This window comes from Amborella trichopoda, chromosome 3 (genome assembly GCF_054954075.1).
Source record: "Amborella trichopoda isolate Santa Cruz 75 chromosome 3, AtrichopodaSantaCruz75HAP2 v2.0, whole genome shotgun sequence".
Taxonomy (NCBI): domain Eukaryota; kingdom Viridiplantae; phylum Streptophyta; class Magnoliopsida; order Amborellales; family Amborellaceae; genus Amborella; species Amborella trichopoda.
The window spans coordinates 38,051,592-38,077,176 of NC_142338.1; the positions used below are offsets into that span (position 1 = coordinate 38,051,592).

Below are 25,585 nucleotides of genomic sequence, written 5' to 3' on the forward strand. Positions count from 1 at the left end.
CATGGTTATGCAGTTTAGAGTTATGCAACTTAGGACCGTGCTGTTTAAGGTCGTGCAACTCGACCTCCGCTACAGTTTAAGGTCACATAGTATGGATCATGGCTATGCAGTTTAGAGTCGTGCACCTATGACTATGCAGTTAAGGTCTTGCAACTAGACCTCTGCTACAGTTTAAGGTCATATAGTTTGGACATGCAGTTTAGGGTAGTGCATCTAGACCACCGCTATAGTTTAAAGTCATATAGTTTGGACCATGCAGTTTAGGATCGTGCATCTAGACCAGGGTTGTGCAGTTTAGGGTCATGCCGCACGAATCGTGGCTTGGGTCACCATGTAGGTGAGACTTTATGGGGAATAAGTCTGTGGGCAGCAGTCTGACTCCTTGGGGATAAGATATGTAGGACCGATGAGGGGTCCAGATTGGAAAGCTGACCTTATTGGGGAAGAGGTGACAAATGTGGGTCTTTTGTATCCTTGAGCATAGAATAACTAAGTGTAAAGCATACCACTAGAGATTGCAGCAGTACAAACGACCCTAACTCCACTGGGGATAATATTATGCGTATGGCTCTCTTACTGGGAATGAGAAGTCATGACTTGAGTTTAATCGACCTGGGTTCCACTTTGCAGGGGATAACAGGTCAGAGTCAAGGTGCAACTTCACTGGGGATAATAATGATAGGACACACACGACTTCAGCCTAGAGTAGGCGACAATAGGCTACTTAAAATACAACTGACACCAGGTGTAACAACCATTATTTTTTGAGCACTCAGCCAGCTCTAAGTCTTCGAAAACGTAACTGGAGCTAAAGATGGCCAACACTGCTTCTTAACCAGTCAGCTGGCACTGGACTGTTAAAAACACAACCTGTGTTGAGGACGGCCCATGCTATTGCTAGAACGCAGCCGGTGCTGTGTTGCTAGACACACAGCCAGCGTTGTGCTATCCCTTGGACACAGCCGACACTGAGTTGCTGAGCACCCAGCCGGCGTTGTGGTTAGTGAAACACAACCGACGCTAGGTAACTTCGACCGCATAGCCAGCGCTGGGTATGGATTGATATTTGAGCCATGACCCGAGCCCGACCCGATCCAGCCCTCTTGTTGGAATTTTACAGGTGGCGATGAGAGTTGTCTCGGGCCTTGGGTCAAAATCTGACCCGGCCCATCATTGTTTGGCTTTCTAGGGCACAGCTGGAATTCCAAGTTTGTGAGGGGCATTTGAGGGTAGTGTTGGCTATAAAAGGGGGTAAAACCTCATTTTCCTTCACTTTTTCATCGAAGGTAAAAAAAACTTATTAGTTTTAATGGTGAGCAGAGGGTGCCCGATAGAAGGTCCAACAAGCAGTGGGATTTCGGCAAGGGTTCAAGTTTCTGGCAGGAGATCAAGGGTTCCCGAAAGCCAAGGAGAAGTTTTTGCCAGGGATTGGCGAAGTTGTAGGAAAAGGGAGTCAGAAAAGAGAGTTCTCCAGGGAATTTTCCGAGAGGACAAGGAGTTTTGGTTTGAGGTTTTGAGAGTTGGAGTAGCAGTGGGCATTTTCTCGTGCTTTCGGAGTTTTTCGGTGGTTTTAGGGAGTGTTACGGATGATTTGGTAGCATTGCAGAGGTTTCCCCGCATTGTTTTTGGTGACTTTTCGGCCAAGGCTCAAGCAGGGAAAGTCTCACAGTGGGTTTTCGGCCGTGTAAGAGAAGTTCCAACGAGAAATTGAAGGGTCAGGGGACGAACGGTCATGGGAGACGGACTATCGCAGGGGTTTTCTGTCAGCAGAAAAGGAGTTCCGATGGGAAACCGATAGGTCAGGGGAAGATGAATGGTCATAGGAGGTGAACCGTCGTAGGAGGTGGAAGGTTGCGCTTGGAAATCGGGCAACCGTTGGGAAGGCGAAGGAACTTAAGCCCTGAAAATGAGGAATCTCGAGAGGCGAATATTCACAATAGAGCCGACAGAGGCACATCCGGCACTGACACAGTTGGTGCTGACAGAGGCACATCCGGCGCTGACACAGCCGGCGCTGATAGTTAGAGGTAAAACCAACGTTGATCCTCAAGAAAGGCAGTCGGCGCTAGGAGTTGGGAGCACAGACGGCGCTAGCCTTTGGAGGACACAACCGGCGCTGGCTTCGAATGACGCTCATCAGCACATGTGGCACGTCATGACGCGCACAGTGCTGCTCTCATGTGGCAGTAAGTTACATGCAGGAATTGCAGCGCTCAGTAATGAGCTACGTACGACGATGTTCATGGGCTGGCAAAGGGTGGTGAATGCTGGTAAGGCATGACTTGTAATACCTGTTGGAAGCCAAGTCCTCCAGCACAAGAGTGAAGTCCAAGTTGTTCTGTGGAAGGGCATCCACTGTGAACAGGGTATGCTCTCCATCATAGGTCAGTTCCTTGCCAGAGCAACTTGCTTTTTATGTTTGATACACACATTGAATGAATTCTACCTTATATGTTTGATATACACGACAAATGAGATCTCTGGCTTGTATGTTTGATATACACATCAGATGAATGGAAGCTAACTTCTCCGAGTGGTTTCTCTTCGTCTTTTAGCCTGTAACTGTCCTCTTATGGCGGCACTCATCAGATGAATTCAAGTTGACTCTCCAAGTGGTATCGTTTCTTCTTCATGATGAGGGTTCTTCCATGGTGGGTTTGCTTCTTCTAATAGAGCAATTCTTTCGTGGGTTTGCTTGGGAGAGCAATTCTTCCGTGGGTTTGTTTCTTCTGGGAGAGCAATTCTTTCATGGGTTTGCTTCTTATGGGAGAGCAATTCTTTTGGCCTATAACTATCCTCTTATCCTTCGATGCAAGAGCAAAACTACAGATTTTGGTTTGTAACCGTCCTGTTATCTGCAGATGCAAGAGCATTGTAACCGTCCTCTAATAATGGGCGTTTTAGCTTGTAACTCGTTTTTGCTGCAATAAAAAGAGTTAGACTTTGTTTGGACCGTCTCGCTTATATTTGCGTTGAGTCTCTTTCCTTTGAATATCCACCACGGATAATACTTCTTCAGGTATCGCCCATTGATAAGGGGCATTGCCTCCTCTCGTCTGGTTATTCTTGGTGAATAGCAAGTCACAATGAAGGGATTTGAATTTCGAGAGGTAAAACTGCTTCACCCCCATAGATCAAAGAATAAGGAGTGGAATCACTAGAATTTCTTGTAGTAGTATGATAAGCCCATAGCGCTTCGGAAAGCTTCTTATGCCAGTTCTTCTTTGTTTTTTATACCGATTTCGTAAAACATCGCACAAAGTCTTATTGAAGGCCTCAACTAAGCCATTCGCTCGAGGGTGGTACATAGTCGAGTACTTCCACTCAAAACCAAACTGATCGACTAAGCGATCAATATGGTGGCTCCGAAACTAGGGACCATTGTCAGATATAATCCGGTCAAGGACCCCAAATCGGTATTTAATGTGATGTGGAATGAAGTTAGCCACTATTTTTCTAGGAACTTGCTTAAGGGGGACTGCTTCAGCCCACTTAGAAAAGTAATTTGTTGTAGCTAGAATGAAAACATGACCCATTGCTGAAGTAGGGTCAATAGGCCCTACAATGTCCATACCCCATTGTGAGAAGGGCCATGATGCTACTGTAGGGTGTAAGGGCTCTGGAGGTTGGTGAACAAGGCTTGAGTGTATTTGGCACACTTGGCACTTTCTGGCATAGTTTAAGGAATCGACGATCATGGAAGGCCAATAGTATCTCAACATGCGTATTCGTTCATAAAGCTTAGGACTAAACTGGTGTAGTCCACAAATGCTTGAGTGGACTTCTTCTAACACCTTCTTTTCTTCTTGGATGTCCACACATCTAAGAAGAATACCGTCAAATGGTCGTCTGAAGAGAGCATCTCCTTCAAGGAGGGTATACTTCGTAGACATTCGACATACGCTGTTGCGTTCGACACAATCTTCCGGGAGCCTGTCATGGTTTAGGAAACTAGTGGTGGGCTCTCTTTAATCTTCTACCTGTTCAATTTCCGAGTATATTGGGTCAAATATTTCTGATTCTTGGTTTCAACCCTTAGCTCCTTGACTCCGTGGCATTTCTTGTTTAGTCTTAATTATTCCTTAGCTGATAGAAGCGCTCCAAATGGATAAGAAGGACACTCTGGGAAGATATTTCTCTCATCATCCACGTCGACCTCCTCTCGGAGTTAGGAATACTACTCCGGTGCCTCCTTGATCTAATTGGAAGGCTCCATCGAAGTATAATTCCCATGCATGAGCAACGTCAACACGTAACACTTCTTCATCAGGGAGGTCGCTTGATAGAGGAGATTTTGCCGGTATGGGGTGTGCTGCAAGAAAATCAGCCAAGTCCTGGCCCTTGATGGCCTTCTATGGGACATACGTGATGTCAAATTCCATTAGCAGTAATGCCCACTTAGCAAGGCGTCCTGACAAGCATGGGCATGTCATGAGAAATTTCACAAGATATTCTTTTGATATAAGTTTCACTTCATGACCAAGTAAGTAATGACGAAGTTTTTGTACTGCGAAGATCAAGGCCAAGCACATCTTCTCAATAGGGAGATAATTCTTCTCAGCCCCTTGCATCCTACGGCTGAGATAATGCAATGCTGTTTCTTTTCCCTTGTCATTTTTTTGTGCTGACAATGCCCTAAATGACTCGTCTAGAGCAGTCACGTATAGGATAAGGGGTTTTCCCAACACAGGTGTAGAGAGCACTGGAAGGTTGAGTAAATATTGTTTGATGTAATCAAGAGCTGCCTGACAAGGTTCATCCCAAATGAATGGGGTATCCTTCTTTAACAGGTGTGTGAAGGGTTTACAGCGACCTGAAAGATTTGAAATGAACTGGCAAATGTACGCCAGTTGCCCTTAAAGGGAGCGCAATTCTTGAAGTATAGTCGGTGATGACATTTATTGGATTGCCCTGATCTTTACTGACCCAACCTCAAGCCCTCGATGTCTGACAATGAATCCCAAGAAATTTCCCGAACGCACGCCGAAAGCGCATTTCAGTAGGTTCATTTTAAGTTGATGAGGATGTAGTCACTCAAATACCTTTTCAAGGTCTTTCATGTGAGCATCCTTTTGCTCGGATTTTACTACAACGTGATCCACATAACACTCTACCTGTTTATGCATCATGTCTTTGAAGATGGTAGTCATTGCTTTCTGGTATATGGCACCAAGGTTCATTAATCCAAAAGGCATCATCATGTAACAGAAGACCCCTTTTGAAGTTAAGAATGCAGTGGCTTCTTCATCGTCAGGCGCCATCCGTATCTGGTTATACCTGGAGTACCCATCCATGAAGGAAAAGATTTGACAGTGGGACGTTGAGTCGATGAGCATCTCGGTGAATGGCAATGGGAAGTCATCCTTGGGATAGGCGATATTGAGGTCGCGGAATTCAATGCAGACCCTAATTTGACCATTCTTCTTCTTGGCTAGAACGACATTTGCTAGCCTTTTTGGGTACTTGACTTCACGAATGAAGCCTGCTTGTCTGAGTTTGGTCACTTTGACATCTATCTGCATTTCGAGGCCAGGCCTAAACCTCCTTGATTTTTGTTTGACAGGTTTGACAGTCGGGTCAATGTCGAGACTATGAATGACGATTTGAGGGTCTAAACCAAGCATCTCATGGTAATGCCAGGCAAAGACGTCTCGATTTGCTCGCAAGAAAGTGGTGAAATCTTCTTTCTCTTTTGGAGACATATTTGCCGAGATAAAAGTAGGTCTAGGGTCAGCCTCATCACCTAGATTTATTTCTTTGAGCTCGTCAGCAGTAGTTTGACCGCCTTCTTCCATTCTTCTAGGGCTTCTTGCAACTCCTCCGCGTTGCTTTCAGGGGTCTTTCATCAACCTCAAGTGTAGAGACCCATGATCTTGACATCTCTACCTCCAATAGGAGCCCAGAGTAGGTCACGATTTTTGTGCCTTTCTCGAACCTAGGGACAAAAAGGTCAACTTGAAACGTGGAAAGCCTATCAGGCTGAAGAAGCTTGTATTGAAAGTTAGAGGGAAATTGAGGTTCAACGGTGGTTGGGCAGGAAGCGTCTTCGTATGAATCACACACTATTTGTATAGGTGCGTGCAGTGTTTGCCCTGTCCTGGCTGATGCTTCATAGACTTGTACCATGTGGCAAGCTTCCTGAGAATAGAAACTTTGCCCTCTTAACTCTCTCAGTATTTGCTCAAAGTCGGGCTCAAGGGGCCACTGGGACTTCTTTGGCTTCAACTTTTTGTGCTTCTTTAAAGAAGGTGGCTCTGACTTGGCTTTAGCTGCCAGGGCATCAGCAACTATTAGGAATCCTGTTGTCTGTGCCAGGGTCTTTCTCAATCATTTCCATTGCATCCTGCTTATGTTGATCCCTTTGAATTCTCTGTAGAGGGCCTCGAAGTCCGAGCATATCGAGGTTGTACATGCAAGAGACATAGAAGAGGAAGGATGAGAAGCATAAGAAGAAGACGGAGAAGGGTTAGAAGGTGGGGGACGTTTAAGGTTGTTCCCCTCATCAGACCGATCTGGGTAGCTTTTCGCATCATCACTCGGGTCGGAGGTGTGCAGGGGGTCTTTTAGGTCTTTCCCATGCTTAGACTGTTGGGAGTACTTTTAACATTGTCACCCTCATTGAACGTGCTCTGAGTAGAAGATGACTCTAAGAGGTCCTCTCGATGAGATGGAAGGAGGATAGTGCCAAGAATGAAATCCAATAAAATTGTCAGTGGGGAAAGGGGCCTGAGAAATTCTTGCTCAAGTGGTGGTTGAACCATCTTGTTTTTCCGGCGAGCAGCCCTTGGTGCCCGTCTCCCTATGATTTTCTGAGGTGGTTTTTGATCTAGGCTTGTGAACGACCTTAGCTTGGTGAACTACTTCTCGTCTTAAGGACTTAAGTCTGCTTCGCCCATGGTGGACTATGCATAGATGGGAAGTCAAGGGTTCAACAGAGTCTGTGTTGGGAGGTCCTCTTGTATTAGCGGAACAATGGCTTGGGGGTCACTTATTGGGACGTTGTAAAACTCCTGACATTCCCGCATTTTCTTTGTGAATATATCATGGAAACTGGTGCATTCCCACAGGTAGTGACCCCATATCTGGTGATACGAGCACCAATAGTCCTCGGTCCCCTTATCAAGGCGTTGGGGTTGCCTTGCCTGCTTCAATGTGATTATGCCTTCCTGAAGCATTATAACAAACAAGGTGTGAAGGATGCCAGGGGCTTCATCTTCTTCTTGGATAGTTACTGCATGGGAGGCTTCAGCTATCTCGAAGGCCTTCTTTAAGTCTTCAAGGTTTATCTGACCCTTCTGAATCAGGGCCTCGATAATATCTTTAAGCGTGTAGCAGCCATCTGTGGGATGATTGATCCTTCGACGGTAAGCAATGATTGATCCTTCGATGGTAAGCACAATAATTCGCCTGAGTGTCAAGGCCAACTTGCTCAGGGAACTTGGCTTCTAGAAGCTGAATCATATTTTGTTCCAATAATAACCGGAACAGCGCAAGGACCCATTCCTTCTCAAAGGGGTAGACCTTGTTCCTATGGTTGGTGAAATAATCACCCCGATCAAGGTTGGTCGGCGGGGGTACTCGGTTGTACGATTGTTGTGGCTTGCCTGCCTGGGGAGCTGTCTTTGCCGTGCCCACTCGTTTGGAGAGGTCCAAAGTTTGAGAGGGATTCTTCTTTGGATCAATGACTGTGACGATTGCACTGATATCTCCTTTATGTTAGCTGCCCCATGTATTGTTTCGAGAGCTACCATTGCCCCGGTGGTTCGCTGAGCTTGCAGACGATTGTCGTGACCCACCGTGGTGGTGTGGTAGACTTTTTATGTGGACTGATTTAGAGATCAATTCTGACATAGACGTCGGATTAGAGGCCTCGACATATAGAGCGATCACGGGTCGCATGTTCTGCATGCAAGTTTGGACTACTTCCTTCTCGGGCATAGATTAGGATGACGAGCAGCCAAATCTCTCCATCTTAATATGAACTGGTGCACAGGTTCATCAGGGTCTTGAGTCAGGGTGAGAAGTTCGATGGTTTGAACCTCTCTCTTGACCTCATAGAAGCGTTGATAGAACAATTTTTCCATTTCTCCCCATGTATATACCGAGTTCGAGGGAAGTCGAGCATGCCATTGAACTGCTGGGCCTTCAAGGGTTTCAACAATCTGATGGAGAAGGAGTCTCCCATCAGCCGCTGTTTCTTGACATGCTGCTTGAAAGTGGACAATATACTGATTCGGGGACGTGTTCCCGTTGAATAGGGGAAACTTCCCTTTCTTGTAATCTGAGGGAAACAACATCTAGTCAATACATGAAGGGTACGACCTTTGATAAGTCGTTGCGCCTTGTATCCTCGGAATTTGCCTATTCTGTAAGCTATGGGTCACCATAGCATCAATGGCTGCCTATGAGACGGAGTGAGGGACAAAATTGTCCTATGAGGCAGAGGGACAGGGCTGCCTTGGAGGTGCACCATCAGAGTGATGGGAATTGACCTCATGGTTAGCTGATTGGCGTGCGGCGTCTATACGATCGATCTTTTCCTCATCGCGCGCACCATATCCTCAAACTTGTTCATGCGGTCTTCTTATGAGTCGGGTTCATCTATAACCATCACGCTGACTATTTCTTTAGGGGATCAACCTTAGCTGCAGTTGAGGATCGCGAGCTTGACGGGTCTCACGGGGCAGATCAGTCAGTAGGGGGGTCAACGTGCCCTGACTGAACTCGACTTTTGTATACCAATCGCGTGAGGACCGGTTCTCGATGGTCTTGGGACCGTGGCTGACGAGGGCTGGGTCACTTTCTACAACATTAACCATTGTGCAGAGCTCATGGAGCTTTTCTTCAGGCCTCATCATTTGAAGAGGGTAAAAGGGGTTCAAGCGAAGAGGGTCATCAAAGTTGGTTACCCTGATCGCCTCGGTGACTTGCTTGGTGAGAATTCGTAGACCCCTATCACATTTAGCCTCGAGGTTTTGATGGACCTCATGCCAAAACTGCGATCGGGACTGTGGCTGGTCGACTCTTCTTGCACAAGAGAGCTGTCTCCATCAGGTGCGACAAAGGATGAGGACCAGGGGCTGGAGTCATCTTGGGTCGGGGAGGATGAAGGACTTGATCTTCCATCAGGTCTTTGCCCCGAGCTCTCTTGTGGGCTCCAGAGATATGAGTCAAATGACAAGGTTGGTTCAGGATGGTACTCTTGGGGAAGGTCTTCGAGTATTAAGGCTGAAGGTGCTTGCTCGAAGATGGAGGAGCAGGCAACATCATGGTTGACTCATGAGGACACCTGAGTCGAGGGCGAGGGGCTGTCTGAAATGGTGACGCGTGTGCGCCCCTTGAAGAAGGATCACGGGTGACCTAGGGGTCAGCTCGGGCTCAAGCAAGTGGTCTGGCCTTAGGAAGCTGAGAACTTTGAGCAGGTGTCTGTAAGGGAACAAGTGGGGGCCTGCCCCTTACAGGGTGCACTTGTGTGTGCTGAGTAGGAGGACGAGGAGGTTGTCTCCTGTGTGCTAGAGTTGACGTAATGACGGCATTGCCCCGAGTAGTAAGATGCATGTGAGTAGTGTGTGCCGAACCTGGCCTTGAGAGGTCTAATCCTGGATGCTGACTCGAGGTAGCGCAAGGGTTGCCCCGAGTTGTGGCTTGAGTGGGTGACCCACAAGCCTTGTGATGTGTGTGAGGGGTGGAGACTGCAAGGTCTCCTCCTCTATATGTTGAGCCTCTAGGGATAGAGACTCGTTGTGGTGCAGGAATGTGGGGGGTAGCCTTGCAGCGACCCACAGATGCAATGGCAACTTGCTTGCCTTGCAAAGAGGGATTGGGCAGCCTATCGACGTACCTTGGAAACACGACCGACAAAAGACTTGTCAGTGGCTGGGTGCATGCTGTGAGCGATGGCGTGTGCGTCACCTATGCAGGGTGCCTTGGTGGAGGTTCCACCAGAGCATGGAGATGGGGAGTTAGGGATTTTTTGGTCCCTCCTCAACCCAATCTAGGTTAAGACCTGGGACCTAGACTCTGGGTCTTTGCTCAAAAGAAGGGTTAGGAACGAAAATAAAGGAACTTGTTCCTTGGGGACACTCGCGAATGCAAGGATGAGAAAATCTCAGATCCGGATGAATGGGTTATAGAACCCAACAGCCATAAGTGATGTGTTAATAAAGAAAAAGAAAGGAGAAACTTAGCCAAACAAGTACGATCTGACTACCGGTAGTAAGTCCCCTGTGGAGTCGCCAAGCTGGTTAAGTACCTCGATCTCGCCCTCTAGATCTGGATGATCGAGCAGCATGCATCTCGAATTTTGGGGAGACCTGAGACTTTTGAGATCGCTCTCTCGAGAACCTCGTCTAAAAACAAGGGCATGTATTACCAACCGATGAGAGAAGAATTTAAGGTGGGTTCGAAACTTACTCGGGCTGGCTGGCGTGGGCGCCCTCTTAGATCACGAAGAAAGCCCCCTCAATAATAAAACTGGTTTGGAATCGCCTCCCTTGGCTTGTGTTCTCCTGTTTTCTACAATCACACATATATGACAAATATTATAAGGCAAGTGGGTCAATAGAGCTCACCTTGCCTCTTTGGTGAACGTACACAAGCATGCACATTCAAAAGAAGAAGTGAAGAATGAGAGAAGAAAGATGGGGGAGAGTAGAATTTGACCAGGAGGGGAGATGAACACAGTGAATGAGCTGATAAGTAATTGGCCAGATGTAGTAGTAAAACGGGCTCGGTAACTCAGACCGACTCAATAGGATTACAATTTGACGTCAATGTCGATACTGACTAGCTAGACACGATGGTTAGTCTGTCGTGGCAATAAAGCAGACACAATAATTCTGGCACAATGACATTATGGCTAGACGACAGGACTACCATGATAAGCTAATCTCAACCCCTCTTTAACCAAACGAAAAAATAACAGAAATAACAGATATGGTAAAGAAAAAACATAAGAAGAGTAAGACAAGAGAAGAAGAGAAAAGAATGAAGGAGTGGGAAGAGAAAGAAAGAAAAAGAAGAATATGAGGAAAGAGAGAAGAACACAGACGGCGCTGAGCATCGCTAACCGTGCTAGACAGAGAAGAGAGAGAAGATGCAGTCGACGTTTGGCTTCACTGACTATGTTAGACGAGAAGAGAGAGATGATGCAGTTGGCGCAAAGGTTCGCCGACTGTGTTAGACGAGAAGAGAGAGAGGATGCGGTCGGCGCTAGGCTTCGCCCACTGACAGAGAAGATAGAGAGGATGCAGTCGGTGCTAGGCTTCACTGACTGTGCTTGACTGAGAAGTGAGAGAGGATGCAGTCGGCGCTAGGCTTCATCGACTGTGTTGGACAAAGAAGAGAGAGAAGCGTAGTCAACGCTAAGCTTCACAGACTATGTTGGAAAGAGAAGAGAGAGAAGATGCAGTAGGCGCTAGACTTCGTTGACTGTGTTAGAAAAGAAGAGAGAGTATATAGTTCGGTGCTAAACTTCGTCGACTGTGTTAGACGAGAAGAGAGTGAAGATGCAGTAGGAGCTGAACTTCACCAGCTGTGTTAGACGAGAAGAGAGAGAAGATGTAGTTGGTGCTAGGCTTCACCGACTATGTTAGACAAAGAGCAAAAAGAGAGATAAAGATGAGAAGAAGAGAGAGTGATAAAGATGAGAAGAAGGGAGATAAGGAGAGATAGAGATGAGAAGAAGAGAGAGAGAGATAGGGATGAGAAGAAGAGAGAAGGAGAGATAAAGATGAAGAGAGACAAAGAGAGGAGGAGAGAGAAAGAGAGGAGGAGAGAGAAAGAAAGAATAGTAGAGAGAAAGAGGGGAGGAGAGAGAAAGAGGGGAGGAGAGAGCGCGGAGGATTGAGAAAATTACCTTACCGAAGGGTACCAGCCCTTTTCTTCTCTCTCCTCTCTCTCTCCAAGACGCACCCACGAGTTCAAGAGGAAATAGAAATTTTATTGATCGTTGTGTGAAATGAACCGAAGGTCATTTACAATTTGGCTTTGCATGCTTATATAGAATTGGGCTAAAACATGGGTGTAAGCCCTAAACTACCTAAAATTGAAGATAATTTAATTGAATTAAAAGAAATTCTAAAATAGGTGCAAAAAGACTGTTTTACCCCTGCCTAACAATGTGTAGAATTCTAGAACAATCTCTGTTGCTGCCCGAGAACTTGTGTGATCTTCCATGACGGATCTGGGGTTGTTCTGATGCCTGTTTGATCGAAAGATGATTATTTTCTTGTGGGGCTCGACATGGCGATCGATTTGATATAAACTTCGAGCCATGAATCATGTTTTTAAGTAATGATCATGAAACTTAAATTTTGGATAAATCTTGAAAATTTTGGATCGATTGTGCGCTCGTTCCTTCATGTTCCTTCGTGATTTCTTTGCTAAATCACACTGAGCATACCATCATGATCACGTTGCAACAAACGTAGCTCAATTTTATGTCCTGACGAAGATTTGGTCGTCTTGAGTTTTTGACTGGAATCTTGAAATCCGGAGGCCGGAATTTATAGCAGCTTTGACACCTCCATGTGTGAAATTCAACCACTCATCATACGTGAGGTCCAGACTAGAGACGACCCTGGACCTTATGCACATAATGCAATTGGTTTCGTACAGATGGGGCATGCGAGCATCGTGATTTGGCCACCGGAGTGGGGCGTACTGCTGCTGAATTTTCTGCAACTTTCTTCACAGATCAATTACTTCTATCTAGTTTTTCTCTCTGCTAGGGCATCGTCTCGGAGCGTACTACATATCGAATCGCTCGTCTTGATGAGATGAATACGCTCACCAAATTTGAATGTGATCCAACTCGGATCGATTGAGATATGGGCCCCAAAAGTGACTGCCTATGAATGTAAAAACATCTACTTTTAATTATGTTTTGATGCAGGGTGGCCACATGGGAATAGTGTGCGGCCTACCCCTTTTCGGTATTTTACCCCTAACTTTGTCTTGAAGTGTCCGATTAAGCCGAAACTTGACTCATAGGGGTTTTCAACCTTACCGGATTCATTGGTGGTGGTTCCACCGCTGTTTGATGCATCATAAGTATAGTTCTAGTTATCGGATCCATTTCAAGGTGCGAGAGGCCGATTTTTCTGAAATTGTTTCCTTGTGTTCACTGCTTTAGACATGTCTGATCGCGATGAAACTTGACAGTTGGTCTTCTGGAGTGATGATGAAGATCTTGACCAATTCTAGGGCAATTATGAGACTGTCAAAATTTCCACTTATTTTGTAGGCTTTATTGACCTGCTTCCTTCTTTATTGCACATAAAGGACTAAGGTACAGAAAAATACGTTAAAACAATGAGATCAAGAACCTCTTTCTCCTCCAACCAACTCACCTCTAATCTGAAAGGTTTCGGCCCACCTCTTAAGGACCCCGTACTTAGTAAAATAGGGAGATGGTCAGAAGATAATCTAGCCAACGATTTAACAAAGACTAAAGGGAAAACATCTACTCAATCCATAAAGATCAGGAATCTATCCAGCTTGGACATTGAAAGATTAACTACACTATTATTGGTCCAGGTAAACTTGGAGCCAATAATAGGAGGATCCAAAAATACATTGTTTTGAATGAAACTATTGAACATTCTCATCGATGTATTAATAGGAATTCCTACTAAGCATTCATCAGGCCACTGAATAAGGTTAAAATTCCCCCAACCACCACATGATAAGAGACAGACTGAATAACAACATTCATATCATTAATAAAACCTACTTTAAGAGCAGAGACAGTAGGCCCATAAACATTCATAAAGCCCCAAGAGAAACCCAAATTAGGACCATTAAAACCTAACAACAAAAATCTCTCTTTAATAAAAGTCTCAAAGTTTTGAATAACCAAAGGATCCCAAATGACCCATATCCCATCAGAATTACCAACTACATCAATCCCACAAAAACTAACGGCAACTGAACCCCTAACTGCACTCGCCCCAAAGATATTAGGCCTAAGAAGTTTGGTCAGTTGTAAAGCCAAAATCACTGGTTTATACTTAGATACCAAAAAAAGAACATCCATTTTCCTCCTGGGGTCACCTAGATCCTTGATAAGAAATTAATTAAAAACAAGGAGGGGAGGGATAAGAGGAAGAACCTGGTTCAAAAAGATCACCACTGAAGTACACCTCCTCCAACAGCACAGCCTTGTTGAGCTCGTCATCTCTAGAAGAAGAGGAGGTTGACGAAGATGAGTACACAGGGTCATGGAAAGCAATTACAGCATCAGAAAAACCACATTTCGGGATACCGCATTCCTCCAATCTAGCAGACGACCGGACACCCCTATGATAAACCTTTTTATGTTTAGCTGAAATAGTACCTTTGCCCGGCGGAGTTGCATCAAAACATTTCACTGGTTTTCTGCCAGATTCTCAAATAGACTCCACCCTTTCTTCCGCAGCAATCTTGGCTCTTCAACGCTTTTTGATCTCCTCCATATAAGGACTCAGACTTTTTCGGCATTTGGTAGTACACCGGCGAGTCGTCAACAAGGGTGATCTGGCTTGCAAAAGCTGCAGAACGCGCGACACTCTTGAGCACGATGCTGAGCACGCAATGCTGCCGAATATGGAAGCCGTCAAGCGTGACGCTGCTGAGCGTGCCACACTACTGAGCACATTACCCATCGTGCGACACTGCAGAACATAGAAGCCTCCGAGCACGATGCTGTCGAGAGCGATAGTCCAGGGGAACTTCTCTCTCTCATGATTGCTTGCATGCCTCGTGTGTACCATGTGGCACATGCATGCCCCTTGTATGCCAATTGTCAGCTGCATGCTGCCAGCCCCTCTCTTTTGCTTATTAATACCCCCCATTCACACGTCTCCATGAGTTGCCCTCTCTCACCCACATCCTCCTCTCTAGACTTAAGCATGGCGTTTTGAAGCACCCTTGGAGCATGGCGTTTTGAAGGGAAATTGTGTGAGGAACCTTGGAGTCTCTTTTGGTACAAGTAAGTAGATCAAGCTTCTATGGTTCCATAATTTTATTTGATGCATGTTTATTTAGTTCATCAAGTATGAAATTCATGCATGAATATGAATGTGATTGTGAATATGGATGTGGATGTATGCTATCGAAAATCTTGCTAAAATATGCCCTATTTTCCAAAACTGTTACTCTTATTTGTGTGATTGATTGAGTATTGAAAACATCTATGTTGATCACGAAATGTGAAAAAGTACACCTTTGAATCTATTTTAAGATGGAAAAGACCTCTTGTCAATATCTCTTTTGGTTTGAAAGTTAGGAGCCATTTTCGAAAGTATGTCATATTGTGAAATGAATTTCCAAGAACTTTATATGTTTTCGTATGAAGCTGTTCACTAACTAAAATATATCATAATGGAGTCAAACTACTTCTAAATGAAATATAAGTGAATATATTCTAAACATAGTTTTGGAACCGTGATAAAATTCCATGTGGATTGGAAGTTATGCTCATTTTTCTATGAGAATATCACACTGGAAATTTATGCTGAGAAGACAGGAATTTTTCAGAACTGTGACTCCCATTTGTGTGATCGATTGAGAATAGAAAACATCTCTGTTGATCACGAAATTTTGTGAGAAAGTAACCATTTGAATCTATTTTAATGTGGAAAAGTCAATATCTCTTTTGGTTTGAAAGTTATATGTCATTTTCAAAAGTATGTCAGGATTATGAAATGAATTTCCAAGAACTTTATGTATTTTTGCATGAAGCTATTCACCGACCAAAATATATCAGAATGGGTTCAAACTACTTCTAAACAAAAGATAAATAAGTCCATTTTAAAAATGGTTTTGGAACTATGATAAAATTTTCTGTAATTGGAAAGTTCTACCCATCATTCTATGAGAATGTCACACTGGAATTCTTGTTGTAAAAACATGTATACTCAAAGAATATCAAATAGTTTAATAAGTTTTCGGCCAAAATTTGGGGTCACCCCCTTCAAGAAAAATCATTTTTTCATGAGCCGAGATTGTTATGAAAGTGGTTTGGGTCTAAATGACTTCTGAATTTTAAATGACTTCTGAATTTTATGTTACACCCCTAAAGGTGGACTATGTTTACTGTGAAACATCAGAAAAATAACCTGATTATGCCTTTTGAGCTAGGGACCTCGATGAGACGGGTGCCGAAATTATGCTTTGTGATGATCTATTTTGTTATCATAAGACATTCTCTGTTATGAAATAAATTGATGAAAAGAACTTCTACTCTACTATGAAATGATGAATTTGCATGGTTGTAATAAGACATGCCACATATGTGATATGAAGCACTACGCAATGGGTCATCCATTGGTAGTGTGATAGGATATGATAAGAAATATATGAGGTACTACACAACGGATCATTTGTTGGTAGTGTAATGTGATATGATGTGAAAATTGTGCCAGCCATTGAGATCTTTCCCTGACTCCCGATGATAAGAAGGGAGTTAGGATGTGAGCCACATAGGAGGGTCGCACGCCCTAAGAAGTGTGTAGGGCACTATGCAATGGGTCGTCCGTTGGTGGTGTAACGTCTTCCAGCTAAAGAACAATTGAGGGTCGTGTCTTGCAAGGCCTCCGCTTATCAAAAGCTCCAAAGCACGTTGAGGACTGTGTGTGTGTGTGTATGCAGGAATTACGAAATGGGTCACACATTTGGTATTGTTTTCCCTACTAAGTGATGGTAGAAGTCCTAAGCAATGGGATTGGCTTGGCTTGGCTTGATAGATAGGGCTTCAACTTCAGGAGTAAGGGAACTAGGGACTGAGTTAGTTGACAATTGTTGTTACTTCCTAAATAAGTCGATCTGTTAAGGCTTGTATGATTGAATGACTAAATTGACCTCTGCTTTGTATCATAGATGATTGATTTGATTTGTCATTGCTTTACTATGAATTATGCACTACATACTGGTGAAGATGATTTTGATACATAGCTCATGTTTTATAAGAATTGCATAACACCCTGAGTATTGTTATGAGAGAATGTTCATAGGCAGTAAGGCATGACAACTTGATCTATTTACTGAGCTTTACAACTCACTCTTTTATCTTCATCTATGTAGAGCGATAGCCACGGGTGGAGGACATGCGGTTTAATGATCGCGGCTGGTGGTTGGAGCTCCGTGCTTTATGGAAGTTCTTATTTTCAAGGAAGTTCTTATTTTCAATTGTATGTTTTGGATGGCAGTAGGCATAGAGTTATTGTCTATTTTGAAGTCATGTAAATGTTATTGGGTCTTTGAATATATATATATATATATATATATATATATATATATATATATATATATATATATATATATGTGTGTGGTCTGGATCTTGGCTGTCTAGTTTTTGTTTGTAATTGTGTGATTGGAGTTTTGTTTTTCTTTCATGGTTTGCTTTGATTCATTCTTCTTAAAGCGTTGAGGGCACTCCCACCTAAGTGGCATTCGCTACTTTTGGTCGTAGTCTCGTACCCTGTTGCCCTCTGGCAAGTACGATAGGATGGTAGGGGTGGGGTCGTGATAATTTATGTTATCAGAGAAGCCAGGATAGAGTTCTTGGCCTAAAGAGTCTTAAAAGTGTCCTTAGGCTGGTTTTGGATAGGCTAGTAACTGGGTGTTCATGTTTTAGGTCAAAGATGACGAGGACTCGTGCCAACGATTCAAGCTCTAGTAATGGGAACAGGGAGGCATTCGGAGAATTCTTTAAGTTGCTTGGGGCTATGACTCAAATTATGAAGGACTGTGACCCCGACTGCTTCTGCCGTAGACCAGGCACATAGTGGATTAATTGAGAGGTTCAGAAGGCTTGCGCCTTCAACATTCTCGAGACATGGAGGATTAGAAAGGGCAGAAAGATGGACGAGGCCAGTAGAGAAGATTTTTGGAGGTTTGCATTGCTCTAATGAGCCAAAAGTCCAGTTGGGAACCTTTATGCTGGAAGGGGACGCTGAGCATTGGTGGAGCTCGGTGAAGCAGTCTTGGGTGGAGACAAGGACTATGACCACCTGAGAGAACTTCCTAGTGGCGTTTGATGAGAAGTATTTTTCCGATTTTTTCCGATAGAGGAAAGAAGTGGAATTTATCGAGCTGCAACAAGGGAGGCTATCGGTAGAACAGTATGCAGCCAAATGCGCAAAGCTTTCTCGGTATGTGCCCCATATCATTAACACAAAGGCACGTAAGGTGAGTAAGTTTGAGAAAGGCCTCAGGCCAAATATCCGAGGAATGGTAATGTCATCCAACCTTAAGGTGTTCTCCTTGTTGGTGGACCTAGCCTTGAAGATTGAGAAAGATTGTGAGGAGTTCTGGTTGAGGAGGGAAGGGAGAGTAAGGTTTGCACCGTCTAGAGGTCTTGGGAGGAAGACTCGGTCGCCTCCTAAGAGAGACTTTAGGGGAAGGCCTAATCAGGGCAACATGAAAACCCAAAAGACCTTCCCGGGTGATGTGAGGGATAACCAGTGCCCGACTTGCTCATATTGTGGATTGAACAACCACTCTGCGACTGAATGCTACAAGAAGTCGAGAACATGCTATCGGTGTGGCAAGCCTGACCTCCTAATCAAGAGCATCCCTATGACGAATCCTGAGGACAGATCGAAGACTCAGGGTCAGGTGTTTTCGCTCACGGAGCAAGAGGCGAATGCATCTACCTCAGTGATCCGAGGTGAGCTCTCTGTTTGTGATAGAGAGGCTAGAATTTTGATTGACCTTTGTTCCTCTCATTCTTTTGTTCCACCTCATTTTGCATGTCCTATAAATGTTGAACCTTCACTTTTCGATTGTACTTTAGTAATGTGCACATCTGTGGGGGATTCTATGGAAACATATATGGTATACAAACAGTGTGGGGTTTTGCTACAGAGGTGTTTCCTACCCATGGACTTGATACTTTTAGATATTCAGGATTTTGATATTATTTTGGGCATGGACTGGTTGTCTACACACCATGCCATTATTGACTGTTATAATAAAATTGTGACATTTAAATGCCCTAACTAACATGAGATGCACTTTGTTGGTATCAAGGATGCTCGCCCTTTACATTTTATTTCAGCCCTTCGGGCTTACCATCATTTGGCTGAAGGATGTGTCAGATACGTAGCTTATGTGGTAGAAAATCGAGATGTCCAGTCCAAGTTAGAAGAGATATACCACTGGTAAGAGAATACCCAGAAGTTTTTCTCAAAGAGTTGTCCTCTTTGCCTCCAATAAGGGAGATAGAGTTTGAGATAGATGTGGTCCCTGGTATTGCTCTCATCTCTAAAGCCCCATATAGGATGGCTCAGCAGAATTGAAGGAGCTAAAAGAGCAATTGCTGAAGTTGTTAGAGAAGGAGTTCATCCGACCCAGTGTGTCGCCTTGGGGTGCCCTGGTTCTCTTTGTGAAGAAGAAGGATGGGTCCATGAGGCTTTGCATAGACTATAGGCAGTTGAATCAAGTAACAGTGAAGAACAAGTACCCCCTGCCTAGGATTGAAGACCTCTTTGACCAACTTTAAGGGGCCCAAGTGTTCTCTAAGATTGATCTCCGAACGGGTTATCATCAACTGAGGGTCAGGAAGGGAGATGTCCTCAAGACCGCATTCGGAACCTGATATGGCCACTATGAGTTTTTAGTAATACCGTTCGGATTGACTAATGCCTCAATTGTTTTCATGGACATGATGAATAGAATTTTCAGACCCTTTCTGAATGATTTTGTTGTGGTCTTTATTGATGATATTTTGGTGTATTCGAAGAGCCTATAGGAGCATGAGTAGCACCTGAGAGTAGTCCTTCAAGCTTTAAGGTCAAAAAAGTTGTATGCCAAGATTGAGCAAGAGTGAATTTTGGCTTCCTAGTGTGACATTCCTTGGGCACGTTATTTCTAAGGATGGGGTCGCAGTTGACCCTTTTAAGATTCAAGCCGTACTCAAGTGGGGACGACCGACAAACATGACAGAAGTTTGTAGTTTTCTGGGGTTAGCAGGATATTACAGGCGCTTTGTAGAAGTATTTTTGAAAATAACACTCCCTTGACTTGTTTAACCCAGAAGAATACGATATTTGTGTGGTCAGATGACTGTGAGAAAAACTTTCAAGAGCTAAGGAAGAGATTGACCATAGCTCCAATACTGACCTTACCCGAAGGAACTATGGACTTTGCAGTATACACCGATACCTCTCATAAAGGGCTTGGATGTGTACTAATGCAGCGAGGGAAGGTCATTACATATGCCTCTCAACAGTTGAAACCGTATGAGCAGAATTATCATGATTTGGAGCTTGTGGCTATAGTATTTGCTTTGAAAATCTGGAGACACACCTCTATGGAGCCCAATTTAAGGTGTTTACAGATCATAAGAGCCTCAAGTACCTGTTTTTTCAGAAGGAGTTGAACATGAGGCAAAGGAGATGGGTGGACCTATTGAACGATTACGATTGTACCATCCAATATCACCTAGGCAAAACTAACGTGGTAGCCGATGCTTTAAGCATGAAGCCCATGATATCAGTGGCTCATCTAATGGTCCGAGAGATGAAGTTGTTAGAGGATGTAGTGGGATGGCATCTAGCTCCGCCCCTTGGTGATGGGGTAAGTATGACAGATTGCATAAGGGTAGAACCCCAGCTTTTTCAATAGATTCGACTGACACAAAAAAAGGAACCCCAGCACATGAAGATTTTCGAAGAGATGAAGCTAAGAAAGAGAGATGATTTCTCTATGAGAAATGTTGACTTGTTGAGATTCAGAGATCGGGTTTGTATCCCGAATGATGAGGATGTGAAGAGAGATATCTTGGAGGAAGCTCACCGCTCCCGTTACGCTAGATATCCTGGGAGTACTAAGATGTATCGGGACGTAAAGAAAACTTTATAGTGGAATGACATGAAAATGGAAGTAGCGTTGTTTGTTTCTAAGTGTTTGACAAGCCAGGAAGTGAAAGCTGAGCACCATAAACGTAACGAATTATTGCTGCCCTTACCCATGTCGGAATGGAAATGGGGGCACATTGCTATGGACTTTATCTCTGGTTTGCCTAGAAGGAGTTCTGGGCATGATAGCATTTGGGTCGTTGTGGACCGGCTGACCAAAGCTGCCCACTTCTTGACGATCCGCACGACCCACACCTTGGATAAACTGGCTCAGTTATACATTAAGAATATATTGAGGTTGCATGGAATACCAGTCAGCATCGTGTTCGACAGAGACACTAGATTTACTTTGAGATTTTGGGTTAGTCCGTAGTCAGCCTTGGGGACGAGACTCACTTTTAACACTTCCTTTTTCCCCTAGATAGATGGGCAATCAGAGAGAACCATTCAGACTTTGGAAGATATATTAAGGGCTCGTGTCAATGATTTTAAGGGAAGCTGGGATGATCATTTATCCCGAATTGAATTTTCTTATAACAACAGCTTCCAAGCTAGCAATCAGATGGTGCCTTTTGAGGCTCTATATGGATTAAAATGTAGATCACCCATTTGTTGGGACGAGATTGGTGAAAGAAGGCTTTTAGGGCAAGAAATTGTCCAAGTGGCCTCATAAAATATTTCTTTGATTCGAGAGAGGCTCAAGACAACTCAAAATCGGTAGAAGAGTTCCACAGATAACAGAAGAAGAGACCTTGAGTTTGAGGTGGGTATTTTCTTGAAGGTGTCACCAACTAAGGGCATTATGAGATTCTGTAAGAAAGGGAGTTAGGATGTGAGTCACATGGGAGGGTCACCCCCCCCAAGAAGTGTATAGGGCACTACACAATGGGTCATCAATTGGTGGTGTAATGCCCTTCAGCTAGAGAATAATTGAAGGTCGTGTCTTGCAAGGCCTCCGCCTATCAAAAGCCCTAAAGCACGCTGGGGACTGTGTGTATATGAAGGTATTACGAAATGGGTCACCCATTCTTCATTGTTTCCCTCCTAAGTGATGGTAGAAGTCCTAAGCAATGAGAATGGCTTGGCTTGATGGATAGAGCTTCTACTTCGGGAGTAGGGGAACTAGGGAGTGAGTTAGTTGACAATTGTTGTTACTTGCCTAAATACGCAGATCTGTTAAGACTTTACGGTTGAATGACTAAATTGACATATGCTTCGTATCGTATATGATTGATTTGATTTGTCATTGCTTTACTATGAATTATGCATTATACACTGATGGAGATGATTTTGATACATGGCTCATGTTTTATAAGAATTGCATAACACTCTGAGTATTGTTATGAGAGAATGTTCATAAGCAAGAAGGCATGACAACTTGATCTATTTACTGGGCTTTACAGATTTCTCTTTTATCTTCATATATGTAGAGCAATAGCCGCAGATGGAGGACGGGCGGTTTGGTGATCGCGACTGGCTGTTGGAGCTCCGTGTTTTTGTGGAAGTTCTTATTTTCAATTATATGTTTTGGATGGCAGTAGCTACATAGTTCTTGTCTATTTTGAAGTATTGTAAATGTTATTGGGCCTTTGAAGCCTTGGACATATTTGTAATACCTTTGGATCTCTTTTTCTATATATATGTGGTCCGGATCTTGGTTGTCCAGTTTTTGTTTGTAGTTGTGTGATTAGAGTTTTGTTTTTCTTCGTGGTTTGCTTTGTTTCATTGTTCTTAAAGTGTTGAGCGCACTCCCACCTGAGTTGCATTCGCTACCTTTGGTCACGGTTTCACACGCTGTTGCCCTCCGGCAAGCTCGATAGGACGGTAGGGGTTGGGGTCGTGACACTTCATCACCAAACTTAAGAGGAACATCCACCATTCCCATATCAGCCATCATCTTTGCCACCTTTGAAGAATAATCTCGAGGCCACCTTTGAAGAATAATCTCGAGGCCCTAGAATGGGTAAAGGAGGATCCTCTGCATTAGGAATGACACTCAAAGGCAGTGCAGTAGGGGATACCGTCAAAGCCAGATCCGTTGGAGAAGCATCATTCTCATGAACAACAGCCTCATTCTCTAAGAGCAATTGCACCCCCGGAGTTTCCTCAGGTTCAACCACCACAATGGCCATCGGGACAATCAACAGAGGGTTGAAATGGGATCGGCTTTCCTTCATCTGACCCTTCGCTATCGCTAAACAGAAAAGGAGGGGGTACATCTCTGATTTACAGAAGACAGACACCAACAACCAAAACCACCTCCAACGAGAGGTTTGCCCCAAGACTTTCTTGCTAGCGAGAAGACACATCAGAGAAGCGATGGCCGATAGCAGCCTTCATTTCCTTCTCCACCTCTTTCCTGTGAAGAACAAAGAGGATTGAGGAGTTACAACAGACGAAATAACCACCACATGTACAAGGCTTTCTTCCCCACGCAAATCCCTTTCTTTATCAAAGATCTTCTTCCCTTTCAAAATTGTCTTGGGACTCAGCACCACTGCCAAACCATCCCCTCCTACACCGACTCCAAGCGAAAGACTGGTGGACCCCCGTGACCACCACAAACATTAGGGCTGCACATAGGTGGACCAGTCAACGATTTTCGAAAAGAACCACCCAAAGTCCAAGCTTCCTTATTCTCGTCAACGCTTTTTGAACATCCCTTATTTGCCACCCGCTTGATATTAATAAATTCCCAAAAACCAGCAGAAGAATCTAGAAACCTGCCAACCGGAATCCACCGTTTAGAGATCTTAAGAGTTACAAATAAATTTCTGAGAATTCCACCTAAAATTTCTCTTAGGCCTGGATCTCTCTGGAATAAAGTTTCTAACAGGTGACTTCATCTTCTACGGCTTCTCAAACTTACCACAATTCTTAAATCCCAAGCTAGAGTCCTTCACTGTATCCTTCACCGAACAAACAGAATCTACCTCAGAAGAGACCAGAATCTCAAAAAGGTCTTCCCCAATATCCAAACAAATTTTCTTCGAGATATGAAAACCTTGGACTCTCCAAATCTTCACAGGCATAGCTTTACAAATAGGACTAAAAAAGGAATCCCAGACCATATCACATTATACCCGAAAACTACTTACAAGTGTTTTAATAATGGCCAAATTCCAAGTATTCAAAGGAATACCATGAAGATTAATCCAAACCACCTCCTTCTGTAAATAGGAGCCATGATCCGATGACTTCCATTGATCTAACGAAAGCAAACTACCTTGGGCTCTACAGAATCGATAAAGAAGAGTTCTCTGAATCTCCTCCTTGGAGCAAAGTTTGAACACTACTTTATGAAACCAAGGACCTTAACATCAGGTCGGAAAGACAGATTCCAACCCCTCTTTGTCTAGTCTGAAAGGCCAAAGCAATTAGAAATAGGGGGCGAAAAAGAGCATGACACAAAAAACTCAGATTTAATATTAAGCTTCTCCCAAACTGTTCTATCGACCCACACGGTAGGAAAGGAAGAACAGCCCAATCCATCACCTAATCCACCTAAACTACCAGCAGCACTACCACTCAGCGCCATCCTACCGCATGACCATCCACTTTCACTCTCATCTTCTTGCTCCCTACTACCAGTCATGTTCATTGACCGATTCCCAGCCTTGTGCACTCTTCTGTTCTCAGTTTGCAGTATTTCTTTAGGGTAATATCTCCTTGTTCTCCCTCAAATCTCTGTTTTCTCTCGGTTTCTCTCTGTTTCTCAATCTCTCTACGTCTTTCTTCCCTTTGTTAAAATATCTCTCTCACCTCTCAAATCTAACCATCTACTTCTAAAAGATCTCACAATATATATATTTTTTAACATTTCCGATATAAACCTTTTTTCTTTTCGTTTTTCCTTCCCTCTCTCTCGTCTCTCACTTTCTCTCCCACCTGTCTCTGTCTCTCATTCTCTCCCATGAAAACTGCTCATGAGCTGTTGTACAGTAACTTCGCCTATGAGTCTACCGTCGTCCATTTCACTTCACTCGGACAGTGGTGATAAAAAGATTTCAAAAAAACCCTCGAATAGCTCCCCCTCCTTTCTGTCTCTCTTTAAATTTTCAGATGCCCTCTCCCTCTCCCTCTCTCCTCTCTCTATCTTTCTCTCTCCTCTTTTCCTTCCTAAATTTTCTCATATCCATACATTATTGGACGTTTTGAGTAAGAGTCAAGAAGATCTTAGAAAAATTCAACATTTTCGTGTAGAGGATCTCCCTATCTTCTCCCTCATTCTCTCTCCTCCCCTCCTCCTCGCCCTTTACCTAGAAGCCTTCTTCAACTCTCTCGCTTTCTTATCAATACGTCTATTTCCTGCATATAGGCCCTCTCTATCATTCGCTCGTAGTCGCCGTCTGTGTCAAGTATATTGGCTATGGTTGTGATCTCAAGCTCGTTCCCCTTTACCACCCACTTAGAATCATTGTGTGGCAAACCCATGAGCACTTATTACTTAGTACTCGGGGCATCGAAACTGGTGACTAAGAAAAATTTTGCTTGATTTATAGTAGGTAAATCACAAGAAAAAGCCTAAGTTTGATTTGAAAATTTTATTTTCTGAGTAAAACAAAAAAATATCCCTACTAAAATTTCAGTACATCAGCTGAGAAATTATACCCTATATAGTTATTTACAGTCAATAAATCACAAAAAGGCTGCAACCCTAACCCTATTTTTCTTTAATGGCCCATAACATGTGAATATGCTCCAACAAATGAAACCCTATGTTTTTTCTTTAATGGCTAAAA

The 25,585-nt window shown here is 43.8% G+C and overlaps 1 long non-coding RNA gene across 5 annotated transcripts in view; it reads left to right on the forward strand.

The window, feature by feature from the left end:
* LOC110007271 (uncharacterized) overlaps positions 1-22,507 on the forward strand; it is a 36,079-nt gene extending 13,572 nt beyond the window's left edge. For 4 of the 5 annotated variants that reach the window (XR_002280952.2, XR_016052482.1, XR_016052481.1 and 1 more), the window contains 2 exons: positions 17,065-17,171; positions 22,274-22,507. This is a non-coding gene — a long non-coding RNA (uncharacterized LOC110007271). Of the gene's footprint in view, positions 1-17,064; positions 17,172-22,246 lie in introns of all 5 variants that reach the window. The other variant, XR_016052483.1, reaches the window with a different exon arrangement.
* The last annotated feature ends 3,078 nt before the right edge of the window (positions 22,508-25,585 follow it).